This window comes from Arachis ipaensis, chromosome B8 (assembly GCF_059453495.1).
Source record: "Arachis ipaensis isolate K30076 ecotype BB chromosome B8, ASM5945349v1, whole genome shotgun sequence".
Classification (NCBI taxonomy): Eukaryota; Viridiplantae; Streptophyta; class Magnoliopsida; order Fabales; family Fabaceae; genus Arachis; species Arachis ipaensis.
In genome coordinates, this window is record NC_142443.1 from 123,986,277 (window position 1) to 124,002,439 (window position 16,163).

Here is a 16,163-nt window from a genome sequence, read left to right on the forward strand (position 1 = left end):
AAATAATGTAAAAATATATCTATTTATGTTGTGCTAAAATATTAACATTGTTAAATAAAAATATAACTACCCCTCGTGCCAACAAAGGCAATTGAAAAATCTATTATGTAAAAGTGATATCGGAAAAATTTAATGCACAATTTCTTTTCTAAAATACGACTCTTGCTTTATATTAGATAATCTATATATATATATAAAAAAAAAACATTTTCTTTAACTTCAACAAGAGTTGAATATAATCATGATTTTTTATTTTTTATTTTTATTTTAGTATAACATACTCACCATCTTAGCTAATTTCAAATTTGTTATTACGACCGATGTTCGTTGCTATTAATACACTTATTACAATAATATTTATATAAAATTACATTAAAAATTAATTTGAATAAACAACTTAATTAAATTGATTTTTTTTAAAAAAATTTAAAATAAAAAATTTATATTAAAAGCAGTTTATATAAATAAGTTATTTTGTATTTAAATTTTTATCATATAAATATTTGTTTTAAGGTTATTTTAATAAATATGAATAACAAAATAACTTTTAAAAAAGTTAATTTTTTAAAAAAATTTTAAATAATTTTTTAAAAAATTAAAACTATATTTTAAAAATGATACCAAATAACATTAAAATAATTTTTTATAGGGTAAAGTATTAAATTGGTCTCCTAGGTTTGGACGTAATTCTGTTTTGGTCCTTAAGGTTTAAAGTGTTCTATTTGAATCCAAAAAAGTTTCATTTAGTATCAATTTAGTCCCACAGTGAGGTCAAAATTAAATAATTAACAAAATATCCTACATAACAACAGTTCAAGAACAAAATCGATAATCTGGAGAACAAGTACAAGTTTCAGAGGCACAAAATCAACCATTGATGCATCAATACATTTATTTATCATTTTCTTTAGTTTTATAGAAAATATTTTATTTATATTATAAAAAAATAATAAATAAATGTATTGATGTATCAATGGTTGATTTTATGCCTTTGGAGCTTGTACTTGTTCTCCAGATTATCGATTTTGTTCTTGTACTATTGTTATGTAGGATATTTTGTTAATTACTTAATTTTGACCTCACTGTGGGACTAAATTGATGCTAAATAAAACTTTTTTGGATTCAACTAGAACACTTTAAACCTTAAGGACCAAAACAGAATTACACCCAAACCTAGGGGACCAATTTAATACTTTACCCTTTTTTATAAATTAAAAACTAAAAAATTAACTTTTGAAACTTCTTAAACAGAATTTAAGTATATTGTTGTTGGATCCGAAAAAAATCAATCTATCACAAAACCAACAAATATGTGCCCTTCTCTCTAACCTAATAAATAGAAACACTTTCTCTCTCTTTCCTTTATCTCTCTACAACTAGATCCTCTCTTCTCCTTTTCTTTCACTCTATGTTTGTGCATTTTTTACTTTTTTCTTATTTCTTTAGTTTTTTCTATTTTTATTTTCAAATTTCAAGAATCATCAGAATTTCGGTTCGATTTTATTCGATAGTTTTTATTATGAAACACAGATACTTCTCTGATTTATTATATTTGTGTGTCAAATACAATATTTATTAACACTCGTTTGACACACGCATATTTTTTCTATCCAATTATATCTTAATAAAAAATAAAAAAATTTTAGAATATATTTAAACACATCTAAATACCATCACATGTCAACGTGTCCAACTTTATTTTTAATATGTATAATTGAATTGAGTTTAGAAATAGTATATATTATTAATTATTAAAATAAAAATATTTTTAATATTTTATGTAATTAAAAAAGATATTAAAAATAATTAACAAATTATATTATATTTTAATATCAATAAAATATCAAAATATCATTACAATTTATCTAAAAAAATATTTTATATATATTTTATGTATATGTCGTGTCCTGGTATCTTATAAGAACTTTAAATTCACATGTTTACATATTTTATATCGTATCATGTCCTATATCCGTGTCAGTGTTCGTATATCAGAAGTTTTTAGAGTGCGTTTGTTTACATGCAGGGATGGGACACTAAACAAGGACACAAAAAAACAAAATCGCGTAGATGAGACATAAACATAGATATTATTTTGTGTCTATACTGACAAGAAAGCGACAAAAAGACACTAACAAAAAATATAATTTATTTTTTATATTAATTTTTTATAATTATATTTTTTATTATTATATTTTTTTAAATTTTTAAATAAAAAAATTAAAAATAAATTAAATTTTTTTAATTTATTTTAATTTATCACCAAATAAAATATAAAAATATTATTTATATTTTATTTTTAACCTCTTATCTTATTCTATCTTCAGAAACAAACACAACCTAGGTGATTTTTCGATTTGATCGCAGATTTTTGAAAGGGAACACCTTTTTTTAAAGTCGAACCATATTGGACATGTATTCTCGGCTGAACCGGTTTGACCAGCCGGTTGGTCTTCGGAAAATGGATACCTACTCAGCTACTCTATCTTCATTTAATTCAGTTGTTGCATATTAATTGTCTTCTTCATTTAATTAATTAATTAATTCTATGATAGTTGATTAGTTGGCTTCTACATTTAGTGGCTTCTTAAAAGCTTTACTTTAATTTGAAATATTTTCCTCCGTATCTCGCGATCGATAATATAGTCAATCGTTTAAGACAATGACAAAATAATTATAATTATTTCATCATTTATATATGTGTTAGATTAATTATAAACAGAATGGTTTTCATAAGTGACACTTTTTTAATATATATATGCCCAATATTCAAAAATTTTCCTTTTAAAAATAAGTATTCGATATCAAAAGTTACTTACTACTCCAGTTTCTGTCTACCACTACCGATCACCACTTGAGAATTAAGATATTCAATACCAACCATCAAAACCCCATGAGAATAATAATATATATTTAATTACATTTAATTAACTAAGTGGACCACTAAATACAATTAGCTTTTCATAGAAAGGAGGAAAAATCCTCTACAAATAACTTTAAATATTCATCAATCAAACAACCTCTCGTCGTTACTTTTTTCAATAAATTGAATTCTTAAATATCTAATCATTCACAAAACCACCTACCTAGGTTTATTATGTATATTTTGTGCAGTAAATGATACTATAGTTTGCGCTTTCTGATTAAGTTAAGCAATGAATTGTCTAGAAAGATATAGATAAAAAATGTTTTCCTATTTATCTTATTAATTTGTGTTGAGACAAGACTTAAAATGACCATGTGAAGAAGGATAAGAGTGGTTATAAAGGTGATGAGTGTGAATCAATTATTGTGTTTTTTTCCGATCTGTTGCATTGATTGCTTACTAATTCTAGATTGTTCTCTCTCTCTCTATTGGTGATTTTGAATTTTCACATAATTTCTCTTCAGTCCAACGATGAAGGGACTAATGCAGCGGCAGAACTAGAAATTTGTTTGGGAGGAACTAATAGAAAAAAAATATAATTTAAAAAAAATTAAAAATTAAAATGAGATTAAATTAAAAAATTAAAGACTTATATATATAAATTATTAATTTAGAGAGAATTATTATTTTTCTTTTTTCTAACGTAGTTTTATTATTGGGCTAATGTGTAATGAATTTAAATTTTATTTAAGAATTTATTATTAATAAGTGAGTTATTATATATACTATATATATAAAATAAAATTTAAATTTTTAATATTTATTTAAACAGATAAGTAAATTAACTAATGGATGAATCTCAATACATTTCTATCCTCGTTGATCATGCATGTATTATATTATATTATATCTGCTATATACTGTTACGTGTACATGATTCTGAGACATGCATTATTGGTAATATTATATATATGCTTCAACGATACACATATATCATGCATAAGTGGCATACATCAAATATAAAGTGGATTGTAATTTTGTTTTCTTTTGTTTTGTATCCACTGCGCATTGTTGAAATTAGGATTTAGTCCTTTTTTAATATTTACCTTGTGATTATGACTGTGCAAAATTTTTAAACATAGATATTGGCTGTACAAATTAAATTTATACATATTGAAAAATATGTTATTATTATTGACTCATTCTGTTTGAATCTCATTGGTGTGGTGGACGGAATAAATTGTTGGGACGAAAAATCTTTTCGCAATTAAAGGCGAAAAGCTCACATTTCGTTGGGGGTGAAGAGGGTATGGTAACACTTGTCCCACATGCAGCAGTGACATGGTTTAAATTGTAGGATAGAGTAAATAAGTAACACCAACGAAAAAATGTTGAAGGGTGAGGGAAAAAGATGTTAAAAAGAAGAGAGTTGGAGAAGATCGATGAAGTTTGAGAAATAGAGGAGAAGAAGAAAATACTAGTGGTGCTCAAGAAATTTTTTTTTTCCAGATTAGTTCTAAGTTCTAACAAATCTCCAAATATCTGATTTTTTTATATTATATAATGAATATCTGATTCCAAATATCAATGAGATTGACATTTCTTGTCTCCAAATATAGAACTATATTGGAAACGGCATTCAATTTTTATTATATTCCACTATTATATTCCTGTTAATGGCAGCTTGGTATTAACGGACTTTAATTTTCTAAATTTTTGTGGTTACATATCTTCCACTTAGCTTCACCTCCGAACCGTGATAGATGATTCAGCAAAATTAAACCGAAAATAATATAAACAACGCCTGCAGAATATAAATTCAAATGATAGACAGCATCACATGAGTCATGGCATGACACAGCTTCAATAAAAGTAAACGTACTATGGTGATTAAAATATAATTTAACCGCAAGTAACGTATCGGGACTACAATAGGTCCCATCAAGATTGCAATGAATACAATAATAATTCATGGAAATTGTAAGGAAAAACGTCATGAGCTCTGATCTCTCTCTCATCGATACTGAGAAACAGTCACCGGAAGAAGCAAAGAGGATCTGGTAGTTAAAAGCACTAAGAAGATCGATCAAGATGCATAGCAATAAAAGGAAGGTGCGAAAGTAATTTTTGAAACTGAATCAATACATTAATTAAAATAGAAAAGCAATAGTCTTAATTCATAGAAGATGAACAGAACTCCTAACTTTAACAAAAGAGATTTAGTAATTCATGATTTACAGAGAAAAACTAAAATTCTAAAAAGTGTGCAAATGTCAAAAAGGTCCGACCTTCTTTAAAGGTGAATCTTTTTCCTTTTTATATCTAACCTAGTTTGATATGAAACTAAATTAAAATAATAAATTTTAAACCTAAAAAATTTTGCTTGTAAATAAAAATAATAAAAGTAAAAGATAAAATAATAGTTAAATAAAATAATAATTAAAAGCTAAATCTAGTTAAAGATGCTCTTTTGGGTGAGATTGATCCGTATTATTGGCGTTTAACGCCAGAAATGGGCGTTCAACGCAAGGATTGGTAGTGCTTGGGCGCTGGTTCTGTCCTTTTTGGGCACTAAACCCACGCTCGACGTTTAATGCCAGAATTGACAGCGATTCCAGAAGTAAAGTATAAATTATTATATATCATTGGAAATCTCTGGATGTTGGCTTTCCAACGCCATTGAAAACGCATCAATTGGACCTCTGTAGCTCAAATTATGCTCGTTAGAATGCAAGGAGGTCTGGTTGACAGCATTCACTTTCTTCCTTTGTTTTTGTACAAAAATCTACCAAATTCACCCGAATTTTACCTAAAATAATAAAAACACCAAAACAACTCAAAGTAGCATCCAAAAAGAATTTTTGTACTAAAATATAATAAAACTTAATAAATTCTAACTAAATTTAGCTAGAAAATAAGTAAAAAATGGTTATAAGATGCTCACACATCACCTATTTTGTAACTTTTGCTTTACACCACATTCTTCCCATATATCTAAGTCTTATGGCTTATCCGGTATTTGAAAATTTATATATACGCCAATACTTCTTACTTTTTTAAATTATTCAAAAGTAAAGTATTAAAACTATGAAATATCTTGTGTATTACTTTAATTTTCGAGGACGAAAATTTTTATAAGGTGGGTAGGATGTAAAGCCCGGGTAATTAGTAAATAATTAATCAATAAATTAATTTTTATTTAAATAAATTAGAAAATTAAATTTGATAAATTAGAAGAGTAGAAATAATTAAAATATGAATTTTGACACTAATTTTAAATATTTTGACCCAAAATTAGACCAAATGAGTCGAACCGACTGGATCGAATCTAAACCAAACCCAAACCAGACTCATAGTCCAACATATAAAACCCACTAATTCACCTTTCTTCTTCCTTATACCACCGAAACACGCTGAAACCTTGGGGGGAAGGAGGAAACAAAAACTCCAATTCCTAACCTTACCTTCAATCTCATATAACTTTCAATCCAGAGTTCCGATTGCCTTACCGTTTGTGGCCATGTGACCACCGCGTTGAGCTCTACAAAATCTACTAAACAATTTGGTAAGTACTTCACTATTTCTTGCTTAGCCTTTCTCCTTGTAGTTTTGAAATTAGGAATTTGATTTTGATGGATTATATGATTTTGGTACTTTAGGGCCGAATTAACCTTGGAGACTCACTGCTGGGTCTTGTCTCAAACGATTGTTGGTAAGGTGAGAAACTACTAACTCTTGTTAATTAATGATAATTATGAACTCTGGTTTGATTTTCTAATTTTTATGTGGAATTAGAGCGAGATATATGTTTTGAGAGGCAAATTTGGTGATATCAGTGACTAGAAAGTGAATCGTGGAAGTTGGATTTTCGTTCAGTGAGGCTTCGGGGTTTTTGATACGCTGTATAGCTTTCAGATTTTGACTATTCGAGGTAAGGGCACTTTTCTTAAACTCATTTTATTTCTGAGAATTGTTATAAATCGATATTGATGCAAAAATATATTTTGGTGATTATGTGAGTCTTATGGATTGAACTGAGTTGCTCTAGATAATTGTGATTGTTTGCCTGGTGGAATTGTTGACTGTTTGAGAAGGTTGAATATTTTGAGTGATTGATTTTGTTAAAGTGGCGGTTGCTAAATCGGTTTTTTTGAGGTTTTAGAAACGTTTTATTATTGAAAATGATTTGATTTTAGAAAATATTTAGTATTGAAATTTGGTTTGATATTGAACCTGACTTGATTTCGGAGTTTGGTTTAAAACAAACTTGAAAAGGATTTGATATTTGGAAATGGTTTTATTATTGAAAATGATTTGCTATTTGGAAATGATTAAGAAGAGTTTGGGGAATTTTTGGATGGGACTCGAGAAGGGTAGCAGAGTCTGAGTTTTAGAAGAGATGCTGCCTATATTTTTATAAAATTGGAGATTTTGTTTGAAGTGCTTATTAGAACGATTTGGATTTTTAAAGGATTTTATAATTTAATTTTGAGTTATTCAGAAAAGGATTACATTTTGCGTTTTACTTTATTTAGAAAAGAATGAATTACGTTTTGAGTTTGAATTGTTAATAAACAGAATCGAGGAATGATGATAATTGAATTTGAAGGAAGGATGATGAGATTTGATTTCAAAAGTAAGATTTATCAATGAATTAAATGATATTGAGAAATTGATTTGAAAATAAAATTGAATTTATTAAGAGTTGAGACCCCGGGTAAGAGGTAGTGGCGTTGTCCACTTGTTCCGAAAAAGAGATGAGGAAGAAAAATGATGAAAACTGATTTTGATTATGAAATTGAATGATTATGATAAATGAGATATGATTGATGACAAGTATGTCTGTGTTTTCTTTCTAGTTGAAAGGGTGACAGGGCACCTATTCCCTCTAATGGTGACAGGGCACATATTCCCTTTATTGGTGTTAATACGCAACTGAGAGACAATGTTCGGGTTAGCTATCGGACATGTCATCTTTGACTATATAACCGACAAATGTGCTCATTAGACATAGGATAGCCATTCATCATATGCATTTGTATGCTTTGCTTGAGTTTGAATTTGTTTGGATTTTTCTAATTGCTTAACTGTTATTAACTGCTATCTGAGCTATTTGCTGTAACTGCTATATATACCTGTGTTTTGCTTGTCTGTTTTGCCTGCGTTTGTTTCTATTGTGGTACCTTTGAGATCGGATATTGATGATGAGATGATAATTTGATTGTTGAATTTGTTTGAGTTACTCGAGCTTGGGGGCGTGATTGGTTTCTGATTGAGATTTTAGGAGAGTATGAAAAATCATGCTAGTTCAGCATAGACTTAATGAACCTATGATTGGAACAAATTGGTCATTCATACGGTCTAGAAAACCGATTAAAATTTTCTTATAAGAAAAAAAGGTTTTGGTTTTCTGGAATATTTAAATATCGGTTTTGAAAAGGGTTTTGGATGATTACCCATTAGTTTTTGAAAGATTCATAGGACGAACAATAATCACTGTCTTAAAGTTCTTCTTTTTATACGTATCTTCTTATGACAATTATTAAACCCTCTACTGATAACCCTTTCGAGGATGATGTTCTCACCCCTTACAGAATTTCTTTTTTAGTGGCAGGTTCAGGAAGCTTTGGCGCGAAACTGCGACTGATCTACAAACTTTATATATATATATATATATATACATTTTGAGATTTTAGAGGGGCAGGATTTGTATTTAAAAATTTTTAATTAAGTTTATGTATTTATTATTATGTGAATATAATTATGTGATTAAGTGAATTAACATAAAGAATTTTCGATTTTGTAACTAAGGATTCGATTTATATACGCAAAAGCTCAATATTAAATAAATATAGTATGAAATTAAAGGAATAGAGGTAAGTAACGCCTAAACTTTTAGTACAATCATGAGGTGTTAAAGGTGTTATAAATAATAGTTTGTCCTTTCAGTCAAACCCCTTCCTTGACAAACTTCAAAAAGAATTGTGGAAAAGAGTTTGAAATTATTGTTATTTAGGAGGAATCATACTGGCAACACATGTCAAGATGCAAGGTCATACAATTTGGGGACAAGAATACGAGTTATTTTCACCAGAAGGCAAATGTCAGAAGCAAGAGAAACCTTGTGGCCGCCTTAAAGAATGAGGAAGGGGACTGGATTGAAGATATAGAATCCTTAAAGACTTTGGGGGTTAATTTTTTTAAATCTCTTTACTCTACAGATTGCAACACTAATATGTTTCCAATTTCAGGTTGCTTTCTTAGGCTAAATGACGAGAATTATATGGACATTGCATGTGAAGTTTCCCTAAAGGAAACTAAGGATGCAGTTTTTAGCATGGAAAGTTGGAAGGCACTCGGAAGTGATGGACTCCTTGCTAAATTCTTTCAACATTCTTGGAGTGTAGTGGCTGAATCTTTTTTTGATTGGGGGAAAATAATTTTTAGAGAGCCTAATAATATTGCAATGGTTAATTAAACCCTTATTGCTATTATCCCCAAAATTTTCTCTCTAGAGAATTTTGGTTATTTTAGGCCTATCAGCCTTTGCAATGTGTGTAAAGTTGTTACTAAAATTATTTCCTTGAAGCTAAAAAATTATATGCCTACTCTCCTTGACACAATCATATAATTAGGGTTTGACCTAGACATCGATGTCCAGAGCCTCTTCGGACTTCTTAATGTTTTGTCTTAAGACAACTCTTTTAAACGGACTTTTAATCCCGGTCTAGTCAGCCCAAGTTATCAGGTGATAAAACACCCCTCAGATGTACTAGCCTAAGTTTATCCTCAAAAGAAAAATATCACGGACACATAACTGGGCCCTAATCATTGGTTCTCAAAACCTTTGAACTTTTTAATTTCTTTGATCTTTCCACACCCCTTTTTTTTGCTTCAAGGAATTAATGATCGAAATCTCATAATACTTCTTCAACTTCTGTTGAAAATTCTTTTCCATTTTCTCAGGATTCAAAACATTTCAAATTCTTTAAATGCAATCACAATTTTTTAAGCACCTCCATTGTTTGTTTTAAAGTTTTTTTATTCAATTCTTTTTAGTAAGATATCCTCTATTAGCAATAGTTGCTGGAAGAACAAGCAGTTAAGTTTTAAAGTTTTTAAAGGAAGATGGATGAAATAAGAATGATAGAAATATGGTATGCATGCAAGAAAGAAAGTAAAAAAAAAAGTAAATAAAAGAGAAAACTAACGAAAAGAAAGCTAAAAATAGAAGGGATGAATAAAAAACAAAGGAAAAAGAAATACTAACCACCAATAGAGAGGATTTATCTTATTTTACCGAGTTTATTCAGTCATCACCATTGCTTCTTGTACCGGTGCTTTATGATCCATGGTGTTACCAACACTAAACTTAAAGGTTTACATTAAACTGAGAGATTTACATTAAACTTATAGATTTACAGAATAATGAGTGTAAATCATGGACAATAATATATTTGCATGAAAATAAGATAAACCCTAATCAATGTGATTTTAAATGAGGAGTCCTTGAATTGAAAACGCTCGGCGTTAGTTTAGGCTACCAGGCAATCTTTTCATTCATGCTTCCCTAGGGGCTCCTCCAATTCATATGCTAGGAGTGCAAATTTAGCCGCCGGGCTTGTGGTCTTAATTGTTCATAGACGCCTGACATCCGCAAAAATTTTTTTTAAGTAAGTAAAGTAAAAAGAAGGGAAATATGTATGCAAAAGAAGAAGAAGATGATGACGACGATGACTAAGACCTTTTAAACAAAAAGAAATAAGAACGAAAAGAAAATACTAACTATGGTTGGGTTACCTCCCAACAAGCACTTCTTTATCATCACTAGCTTGACATTGAGTTTCTTAGGTTGGTGGTTGGGGTGTCTTACAGCACATGTCTGTGTTATCTTCCATGAAGCATGTATTGTTCAACTCCCCTTCTGTTTTAGCGTCTCTAGGATATGGAGGGTCTTCTAGAGTTCCTTCATCCACAATTTCTTGGACTAAGGTGTCAATTAAGTCAACCATCATGTAATCCTCTGATTCCTCTAATTCACTTGGGTACTGTATGAGTTGAAAGACATTAAAAATCATCTGTTCTTCATGTATTCTCATTGTTAGTTCTCTATTTTGAACATCAGTGTCTGTTCGGTGGCTAAGAATGGTCTTCCTAGGATGATTAAGGCATCTTCATCTTCTTCCATGTCAAGAGTTATGAAATCGGCGGGGAAGATAAATTTTTCGATGTTGACCAATGCATTTTCCATTATCCCATGTAAAAAATTCATTGATCGATTGGTTAATTGTAATGAGATTTTGGTTGGTTCTATCTCCTCAATTTGTAGCCTTTTCACCATAGACAAAGACATCAGATTGATGCTAGCTCCTAGGTCACAAAAAGCCTTGCCAATGGTGATGTCTCCAATAGTGCAAGGGATTCGAAAACTACCTGGATCCTTCAACTTTTGTGGTAGTTTTCTTTGGATGATGGCACTTCATTCCTTGGTGAGAATCACTTTCTCATCTTCTTGGAGGGATCTTTTTTTGGATAAATTAATTTTTTTATAAATTTGGCATAGAGAGGCATTTGTTCAAGGGCCTCAGTGACAGAAATGTTGATTTGTAATTTCTTAAATACCTCCAAGAATTTTGAAATTTTTTTCTTTTGATTTTGCTTCTTGAGCCTCTGATAATATAGAATTCTTGATTCATAGATTTTTACTTCTTTTTTTTTTTTTTTTGAATTCTGTTGGTGTAAGAGCTTCCTCTAAGTTCTCCTCCCTTTGTTCCTTTAGAAAGCCTTCGATTGGCTTCTTATTCTCCTTAGGGAGGTCCATATTGATCACTGTTCTACTTCTTAAAGAGATGGTCTTACATTCTTTCCTAGGGTTTTGTATGGAGTCATTAGGAAGGGAATTGATGGGCCTTTCTGCCAATTGCTTGGCCATCTGCCCTACTTGCACATCTAGGTTTCTTATAGAAGCTTCTTGATTTTTAGAAGTTGCCCTTGCTTCTTGTATGAAAGCCTCAGTTTGTTGAATGAATGAGTTATTGACCTGAGATAGTTTGTCAACCGTGAGCTCAAGAGGTGATTTTTGATGATTGACTTGTTGATATGGATTGTTGAAATTTCTTTGTCCTTGGTTACTCCAGCCAAAGTTGGGATGGTTTCTCCATCCACGATTATAAGTTTTGAAAATGGATCATTTTCTGCCCTTGAAGATTGTCCCATGAAGTTCACTTGTTCATTGAATGCATCACACTTTTCACTTGGATGTTCTCTTTCACACATATCACACGAAGCTTGACTTCTGATGGCTTCCATTTGATTCTACTCGACTTGTTTTGTGAGTGAGTTTATTTGTCTGGACATCGCCTTATTTTATGCTAGAAGGGCGTCTACGATATCCAGTGCCATCACACTGCTTTTTGTAGCCCTTTTAGATGAGTACATGAAATTATTGGCCGCTACTGTCTCTATCAACTCCAATGCTCCTTCAGGTGTTTTTCTATGCAGAGAACCACCAGCCGATGAGTCAATCATCGTTCTTGAGATTTGAGAAACACTATCTTAAAAAGTTTGGATTTGAAGTCATTCGAAAAAGGCATGATGTGGACATCTTCTAAGCATCTCCTGGTACCTTTTCCAAGGTTCATACAGTGACTCACCCTCCTCTTAGGAGAACAAATTGACGTCATTCCTTAATTGGGCCAGCTTTTGGGATAAAAAGTATTTAGTTAGGAATTTTCTAACTAGATCCTCCCATGAAATGATGCTGCCCAAGGGTTGCGATCAGAGCCATTGTATGGCTCTATCCCTTAGAGAAAAGGAAAATAGTCTCAGTTGGATGGCTTCGGGGATAACTCTATTACTTTTCATAGTGTCACATAGCTGTAGAAAATTTGCTATGTTGATGTTTAGATCCTCTTGAGGACTACATCCAAATTAGTCCCTCTATACTAATTAGATGAGTGAAGGCTTTAGCAAAGTTATTTGCTTGAACTGTGGGCCTTACTATGCTGTCTCCACAGGTTTCAGAGGTGGGTGTGTTGTAGTCCAAGGGTCTTTCTTGCATTGTTTAACTCATCTGCCATTCACTCTTCTTCTTGTCTCCTGGCTCTTACTTTTTTTCTTAATCAAAATAGAGTTAACTATATTTCAAGATCGTATTGGAGGGGAGGTGTGGAATCTCCTCCTTCTTGCATGCAAGAAAAAAAATAAAAATAAGATCAAACACACCTTGTGGTATATAGAGAAGAAAGAAGGAATTTAAACAAAATAAAGAACTAAAAGAACTAAACAGAAAACGTATAAGAAAAGAAAAGAAAAGAAAAGGAAAATAAAAGAAAAAGAATGTAGAATAGATGGAATTAGAGAAGCTAAATGTGAAACAAAAGAAAAAAAGTAATCAGGATCTAAGTTAGGATTTAATCGGAAGTATATTGTCAACCTCAATTAATCCTCGGCAACGGCACCAAAAATTGATGAGCGAAAATTAAATCTCATGGATACCGGCAAGTGCATCAGATCGCTCAAGTAATACCACGGTGAGTGGATATCGTTTCCACGAGGATAAATTAATTGAGCAACAAATATCAAATTAAATGCCAAATTAGATTAATAAAACCTGATTGAAGAGGGCATGATTGAATCTTGCTGAGAACTTTAGAACTTGAATGCTTGAATCTTGAGTGCTTATAGACAGAGAACTAGAATGTTGATTTGAGAGAAGACAATGATGGTGAGAGTCAAGGGCTTCGGAGATGTTTATGCTCTTAGAGAAATCAAACCTTGTTTACTTATTTTGAAGTATGCAAACATATTTCATGACAAAACTTTAGTAACTAATTTTCAATTCCTTGGTTCCTCAGTTTCTCAATAATCAAACAGTTGTCAATTAAATAATTAAAGAGATTAAGCACAAAAATTAATTTAGATTCAAATAAATTTTAAAAGTGGTCTATAGGTCGAATTACATGTCACATATTCAAGTTAGTCCTATCCAGTTAAATCTTAGAAGAAAACACAATTTTTTCAGAAGTTGTTCTAATCCGAATTATATGTCACTTTTTCAAAATTAGAGTGATAAAAAATTATGCATGTGTCGCACACTTATTGAATCACTATTCCTAGCCAAATTCAAAAAGTCATGTGAAAGAGTTTTTACGTTTTAATTCAAATATCAAAATTTTCAATTATAATAAAAGAATTCAAAAGAGATTAGCAAGCCTTTCGATACCATTAATCCGAATGAAGAACAAATAACTCTATCATGAAATAGATCGATACAAAACGTCAAAATAAAATAAATGTAGATTAATAATCCATAGAAAATATAAACAGAGCTCCTAACCCTTTGACAAAAGATTAGTTACCACGAAAAAGTAAGAAAAACAAAAAGAAAACTTAGCTGAGGAACTGAATGTTCGTCTTTATGAACAAGGTTCAGTTATTTATATCTGGTGCACGAAATTGTGATTATACTTTTCACAACTCCGCACAACTAACCAACAAGTGCACTGGATCATCCAAGTAATACCTTACGTGAGTAAGGGTCGATCCCACGAAAATTGTCGGCTTGAAGAAAGCTATGGTTATTTTACAAATCTTAGTCAGGAGATTAATGATAAGAGTGATTGTATTTATGAAAAACTAAATAACATGAAATAAATAGTACTTGTGATTCAGTAATGAGAAACAGGCTGAGGTTCCGGAGATGCTCTGTCATCTGAATCTCTACTTTCCTACTGTCTTCTTCTCCAAACACGCATGGTTTCCTTCAATGGAAAGCTGTATGATCCTCTCGGATGAAAAATACCATGTACGATCTCTACACGGCTAATCAACTGTTGGATTTCTCATCTCGGATGCAAAATACCATGTACAGCTACTGCACGGCTAATCATCTGTCGGTTCCCACTAGCGTCGGATTAGGACCCTTGTCCTTTTGCACACTGTCACTGCGCCCAACATTTGCAGGTTTGAAGTTCGTCACAATCACCCCTTCTCAGATCCTACTCAGAATACCACAGACAAGGTTTAGACTTTCCGGATCCCAGGAATACTGCCAATTGATTCTAGCCTCTATCACGAAGGTTCTAACATCCGAACTCGGTCCGTGGATTAGAGACCCAAGAGATATGCACTCAAGCTGTCGCCCAATGACTACGTTGAGCTCAGATAGAACGGATGTGGTTGTCAGGCACGCGTTCATAGAATTGAGAATAATGATGAGTGTCACGGATCATATCATTCTCTAGATTGAAGTACGAGTGAGTATCTTAGAATAGAATCAAGCGTGATTGAATAGAAAACAGTAGTAATTGCATTAATACATTGAAACACAGCAGAGCTCCTCACCCCCACCTATAGGGTTTAGAGACTCATGCCGTAGGAAATACAATATGAAGTGTAAAATGTCATCCGGTTCTAAATGAATCTCTAAAAGTAGTTTTTATACTAAACTAGTAACTTAGGGTTACAAAAAATGAGTAACTAGGTGTAGATAGTGCAGAATTCCATTTCCGGGGCCCACTTGTTGAGTGTTTGGGCTGAGCTTTCAAGCTTCCACGTGGATATGCCTCATTTTGGAGTTAAACGCCACCCTGGGTGCCAAAATGGGCATTTAACGCCGAAAAGTATGCCAGTTCTGGCGTTTTAAGCCAAAAAGTTTAGTGTTGGCTTTTAACGCCAGTTTGAGCCATCAAATCTCGAGAAAAGAATACACTATTATGTATTATTGGAAAGCCCAAGATGTCTACTTTCCAACGCAATTAAAAGCGCGCCAATTGGGCTTCTGTAGCTCCAGAAAATCCATTTCGAGTTTAGGAGGGTCAGAATCCAACAACATCTACAGTTCTTTCTCAGCCTCTGAATCAGATTTTTGCTCAGGTCCCTCAATTTCAGCTAGAAAATACTTGAAATTACAGAAAAACACACAAACTCATAGTAAAGCCCAGAAATATGATTTTTGAATAAAAACTAATAAAAGTATAATAAAAAGTAAACTAAAATATACTAAAAACTACCTAAAAACAATGCCAAAAAGGGTATAAATTATCCGCTCATCACAACACCAAACTTAAATTGTTGCTTGTCCCCAAGCAACTAAAAATGAAATATGATAAAAAAAAAGAGAATATACAATAAATTTCAAAAACATCAATGAAGATTAGTTTTAATTAGATGAGCGGGGCTAGTAGCTTTTTGCTTCTGAACAGTTTTGGCATCTCACTTTATCCTTTGAAGTTCAGAATGATTGGCATCCATAGGAACTCAGAATTCAGATAGTGTTATTGATTCTTCTAGTTTA

At 31.5% G+C, this 16,163-nt stretch overlaps 1 pseudogene; it reads right to left on the bottom strand.

The window, feature by feature from the left end:
- Positions 1–10,713: 10,713 nt before the first annotated feature.
- LOC148549716 (uncharacterized) overlaps positions 10,714–16,163 on the bottom strand; it is a 48,247-nt pseudogene continuing 42,797 nt past the window's right edge.